This window comes from Vicia villosa, linkage group LG4 (genome assembly GCF_029867415.1).
Source record: "Vicia villosa cultivar HV-30 ecotype Madison, WI linkage group LG4, Vvil1.0, whole genome shotgun sequence".
NCBI lineage: Eukaryota > Viridiplantae > Streptophyta > Magnoliopsida > Fabales > Fabaceae > Vicia > Vicia villosa.
In genome coordinates this window covers 43,459,936-43,466,413 of record NC_081183.1, presented here as the reverse complement: position 1 = coordinate 43,466,413, position 6,478 = coordinate 43,459,936, and positions in this window count along the sequence as shown.

The following is a 6,478-nucleotide window of genomic DNA, read 5'->3' as shown; positions in this document are numbered from 1 at the left end:
CCCGAGTTGACCTCCCTTTATTCTTCGACCCAGAGTTGACCCACTTTTCTTTTTAAACCCAGAGTTGATGTTTATTTCATTTCCAACCTAGAGTTGATATCTTTTTTCAGTGGATCTCATCGTTCTTCAGGCAAATTTTCAGGTTCTTTCGGTATTTAATCTTCTTCTACCTTTAATGTTCGAAAGGCTTGCGCCAATCTCACTTTCAGGTTTAAGACGATTAAATAGGGGCAGCTGTTGCACCCCAAAATTTGCCCATCTAATTTATTTCTAATTGGCTTATAGTTTCTCATTCATTTGCATTAGGTCATCAGCACATTGTACATTCATTGGATCAATAATCAGACACAGGATCAAGGTTATAAAAAATCAGAGTTTCACTTAAAGGCTTGGGGATTTCTCAACAATAAGGGTTATTTAATTTGTGCTCTTCAACAGAGAAGTGGTCATGCTATTAGGGTCGACGTGAGTCATTGTTTTGGGACCTCACTCAAGTGACGGGAACACGGAGTATATGTCATGATTGGCGTTGATAATTAGCTTTGATCCTCTTGAAGGTTGGAACAATTAAAGAACCCTAGATGGTCTTGTGAATGAACACTCCAAGATGAGTTCACGCATCTATGGTTCATTCTTTAATCTCCTGGTCAAAAGACGGTCCCAAAAAGCTTGTTCCTTTTGCCATAATCATATTGGAGACTTCTTTTGCCTCAAAATGGAATGCTGTTCATGCTAGTGATTGAAAAGAAAAAGGAAAGGAGAGAAAAGGTGTTACTTCATTTTACTTAAATTATAAGTTGTCCATACAAAGCTAATATTATTCAAGGTCACTTGCAAAGAAAATATATATACACAAACCCCTGTCATTACATTCATCTTACGAGCCAAGAATTTAAGACAAAAACAGTTCCGATTCATACATCACCCAAATTCCATAAAATCCATTCATCACTTCAAATACCCATTACATAATCCATACTACATCATATTCAATGGTCATTTACATTACATGAAAAAAAGAAACTATAATACATTCATGCAAAAAAGGAGTCATGCCTTGTTACAACTCCAAAACCATTGTTCATTACAACATGCATATTAATTTCTTCATTTCTTCTACGCCATCTCCGGCTTTGTTCCAAGCATACCGTTCAACAATGACCACTCTTACTTTGATTGAGTTTGACTTCACAGACCTGTGCACAAAAAATTCCAAGATTAGCTCAAGAGAAAAAGCTTGTTTTACATTCAGAATCGAAACGGTTACGAAAAGAAAAAAAAAGGAACAAGAGGTTGCATCATACACTTTGCTAACAGTCAGTTTAATAGTCATGTTACAGCATACTCAACCTAACCGTCACTATCGGCTCATCAACAGACCAAAATCCAGCAAAAATACAATTCAAACCAACATTCCTATAATCACATACAGCAGCCCCAGCATTACATTACTCTAAACAGCCCCAATCCAATACTTGCAGCCATCCATAACCACAAAACAGAATCAGTAACTAACTTTTAAACAGCAATAACAACCACCTAACTGCCATAACAGAAAACTAACCCAAAAAACTGATTCAGTTACTAACCTAACAGTCTAACAGAATTTCAACCAATTGCTAACAGACATAACTGAATCAAAACAGAAGAAAATCAGAAAGAACTAACCTTCATAATCGATTTTCTCCACCTATATATTCTCTTCTCCACCTTCATTCAACTCTCTCCACAATTCACTTCATCATTTGACTCTCCCTTCATTTCCAGAACCTCCATAATTCATCATCTTCAGCAATCATCTTCTCCATCACGCTTCTGGACCTCAATCTCTTCACCAGTTCTCAGTGTACCATAATCTTCATCTTCCTCCATCATTCTTCAACCTTCATCTCTTCCATCTCTCATCATTCACCAACTCCACCATCCCATAACTCTTCTCCCTCAATCTTCACCAACCTTCATCTTCTCGATTCAACATTCATCACCACTTCATCACTCTCCACCACAATGAACTTCGTCTTCAATTCTCTCCCTCCATTCTCAATGATTCTCTTCACTTCTACACCATTTGCATAACATTCACTCTCCACAAATCCACACTTCTTCATCTCTGCAACTTCAAGCTCTCGATTCGCTCTCATCATCTTCTTCATTCATCAATCAGCAATTTCAAGATCCAACATTCTTCATCATCATCACTGATCAAAGCTTCATCATCCTTGCAACACAAACGCAACAACAATGTCAAGCATAAGTTTCAGTGCAACAAAAACGGCAACCACGACAGCAACAGTGCAAAGCGCAAAAAGAAAAGACGAAAGATAACTTGTAATCTTCATCACCTTCGTAAAATCTTTCGCAACGCATCTTCATCTGCAAATAATAGCCGGAGATTCATCGTCGGGGAAGGTTGAAGCCGTTACCTCCGCCGCACCACGCCGTTCATAGCCGCCATCTCGCGAGAAGAAGAGAGAGGCGTCTGAGAGAGGATATCGCCGCCGTGAGTGCATCGAGAGAGAGTGAGAGGTACGAAGAAGCTGAAACGGCGCATTGGGAGAACCCTAATTCCCAATCGTTGTTCTCTTTTATTTTTATTTTTTTATTTTTTATTAATTGTTTTATTTCAATTATTATTCTGGTTTAATAATAATAATAATAATAATAATAATTTGGATCTGTAATAACCATGCTTGGGCCACCGAATTACTTATCATACCCCCTGATAGCCCATGCATCTTTTTCTTGTTTTGATACAAAAATCTGACTGCTGGGCCGGATTACTATTGCACCTCCCCTTGGCCCGTGAACCCTTTTTTTGAGCGTACAAAAATCTGTAACAAAAACTGCTTTGGGCTGGGCCCTGCGCCTTGGATTTTCACACATCCATTTCAGTCTTACACCCCCTTGAGGCCATCTATATTATTTGATTGAATTCATGTTTTAATTAGTTTTTTACCATTTCTTCTTAAATAAATAAAAACTAATTTCTCTGTCATTTTTAGACTTTGATACACATTTTGACATATGAAAATAATCCATACAAAAATATTAGTTTAAGCTAATTCTCTTTTAATTCTTTTTGTTTGATTAGAGTTCTTGTTTTTGTCATATAAAAATCAATAAAAATGAATAGCCCTTTAATTCAATTTTTGTACTATATTGCGCATCATTTGCTTTCATATTTTTGCACCACATTTCAATTCACTCTCTTAGTCCATTTTACATTAATTAGGTATCATTTGGTTACTTGTAATTTTTACTTGTAATATTGATTTTGCTATACTTGTATTTTCATTCCGTTTTAATCCTAACAATTAGAGGTTCCCATAACATTAGACTAGTTGATCATTTTAGGCTAGTTTTCCTTTTCCTTTTCAACTTCAAAACATTAATAAAGGACGACGCGAATCATGCTAATGCCTTTTTTTAGTGTGAAAGAAATGATTGGGGCGTAGGCCCCGATGTATGTTCTTTCCCACTTAGCGGAAGAGAAATGATTGAGGTGTAGGCCTCGGTGTATTTCTCAACCGTTATTTAGAGAAACGATTGTGGCGTAGGCCTCGATGTGCATTCTCTAAATATTTAAAAACTATATTTTATTTAGAGAATCGATTATGGCGTAGGCCTCGATGTGTATTCTCTAAATATTCAAAAATTGTATTTCATTTAGAGAAACGATTGTGGCGTAGGCCTCGATGTGCATTCTCTAAATATACAAAAACTCTCTTTTATGGCATGATTCAAGTCACAAATTAATTTCCCTTAAAAGACACCTAAACAAAAACACTTCAAAATATCTAATAAAGGCTCAGAGCTAATCAAAGTGAGGAAGTGATGCGATGCCTTGTAGTAGGTTTTCGTCCATCATGGAATCACACATAAAAGACACAAACCAATCTCTTTTCTCTCTTGCCTCCGAGGCATTCTTTCTCTTGCCTTCAGGGCATTCTTTCTCCTAATCGGACACGTTATTTCCGCTCCATCCCCAGCTTAAGACTCCAGAGGTCGAGCAGCGGAGTGCGAATGTAACGCCGTCCACTAAAAAACACAAAAACAAACAAAAACTAAGGAGCCGAACTATGGCGCTCTGATTCCTGAAAAGGATACGTAGGCATTAGGTCGCGGGGCCTAAGCGAGCACAATTATTTATAAACCTTATTTTCCCCGTGTTTCTTTTCTTTCATTTGCATGCATTCCCTTAGTGATTAAGCTTTAGATTTATACACCCTTTAGATAGCAACAAACATAGGTGGATACCATCGAGTACGATGGGCGTGAGGGGTGCTAATACCTTCCCCTCGCGTAACCGACTTCTTACCCGATCTTTGGTCGCAAGACCTTTTCTTATCCTTATTCTAGGTTTTCTGATATTCCTTTCCCTTATGGGATAAATATATCGGTGGCGACTCTGTTCATTTTCGCGAGCATGCGACAAGATCTACTTCAAGAATCACCAACACAAATCTTGATCTCTCAACAATTGAAGAAAAAGAGTGAAATGAAAGGTGGCTTAGCTCAAAGTTTGTGAGGTTCAAGGTGTGACTCATAAACTTTATGAAAGAACAAAGAGCTTTGGTGAATTTGGTAGGGATGAGGAGAGAAATTGCAAGGGGTTTTTTGGCTCTCAAAGCTTGTGAAATGAGAGAGTAGAGGTCTCTATTTATAGAATTGGAGCAAGAGTAGTGGCAAATTTGTCTTTTTGTGTTTTGTAATTAGCTTGTGTTTAATTGGTGTTTAAATGGTATTTAAATGGTAAAATGGGGTTTAATGAAGGGATTAATTTTGGTGATGTGGAAAATTGGTAAAATGATCAAATAAAAAAGGTGCCAAAATGATGTCAAGCTTCCCTCCTTATATTTTTTGAATTTCGCCCCAGGGAAATCGATTTCCCTCATGGGTAAATCGATTTCCATAGTGAAATCTTCAAAAATCTGTTTTCTTGCACTATTTTGATTTCTGCCCGATCTTTTACCTGTAAAATATAAACAAAAGAGACAAAATACATATTTTTGGATTTTGGTTAGTATAAAACAAATAAAAGGCTAGAAATGCTTGAAATGCAAATGATGTATGATCTTAAGGTCAAAAATTGGGGTATGACAGATGCCCCTATTTAAGTTTCTTCTATCCGGAGATGTGAGGGTTAAAATCCTCAGGTATGATGTGATGCTAATGGATGCATCAAGTATGATTATAAAATAGAGGGGAATATAATGCCACTGGGGGGAACAAAAGGAATGAGCGATAGACTCGAATGAAAGGAGCGGCTGGGGAAACAAGATACTACTGGTTATCCGTCAGGGTGAAAAGAAATATCCAGCAATACTTGGTAAGGGAGGGATAAAACCCAAGTTAGAAGTGTAGTAAGAACGTCTAAGAGTGGCATTAGACGACGAAAATCAACAGAGATATTCAAAAGTGGCATTGAATGAACTCTGGAACACAAACATATTGGGTAGAAACGTCTAAGAGTGGCATTAGACGACACCGACCATCAGAGACATTCAAAAGTGGCATTGAATGAATCTGAAAAAAAGGGTCCAATCTCTGAGGAAACAGCGGAGACATCCAATAGTTATTTTGGATGGAAGGAGACCAACAAGATTCAATAGTGGCAATGAATGCAAAAGGAGACCTACAAACCCGAAGATACGGCAGAGACGTTCAACAGTAGCTTTGAACAAAAGGAATCCAAACTCTGGAAAACATCGGGAACAATCCAATAGTAGCTTTAGACAAAAATGGAAACCAAAGAGATTCAATAGTGGCTTTGAATGCAAAATGGAAACCTGAACCCAGAAATATATCAGAGACGTTCAATAGTAGCTTTGAACAAAATGGAAACCAATTCGGAAAATTGAGTAGTCATCCAAGAGTGGCATTGGATGGAAAGGAAAACAACCTGAGAACATCCACGAGTGGCTTTGGACGAAAGGAAAGTTAACCAAGCTCGAAGATATTAGGGTCATCCAATAGTAACTTTGGACGAAAAGAAACCAGAGAGATTCAATAGTGGCTTTGAATACACAAAGGAATTTTGTTTGAAAAACCTGAGTAGCCATCCAGGAGTGGCAATGGATGGAAAACAACTCAATAAACATCCAATAGTGGCATTGGACAAAAAGAATGTTATTCCAGCTCAAAGACATGAACTTCATTCAATAGTAGCTTTGAGTGAGGTGAGAAACATGTTAATAGGGATTGTGACATCCAATAGTGGCTTTGGATAAAAAGTGAGAAACGACATGTCCAAGAGTAACATTGGACAGAGAGAAAAGTTTACACATCCAAGAGTAGCATTGGACGGAAATAGAAACAGGCAGACGAACATCTACTTTGGTATGTGCCAAGTAAGTTGGACTTAGATCTCAAGGTAAGATGTTGATAACAACAGGACCTCAGAGAATGTAAATGAGCATGAATTTTGTTTCATTGCATGATGTTGAATTTTTCTATGCATGATATATGATCAATTCAA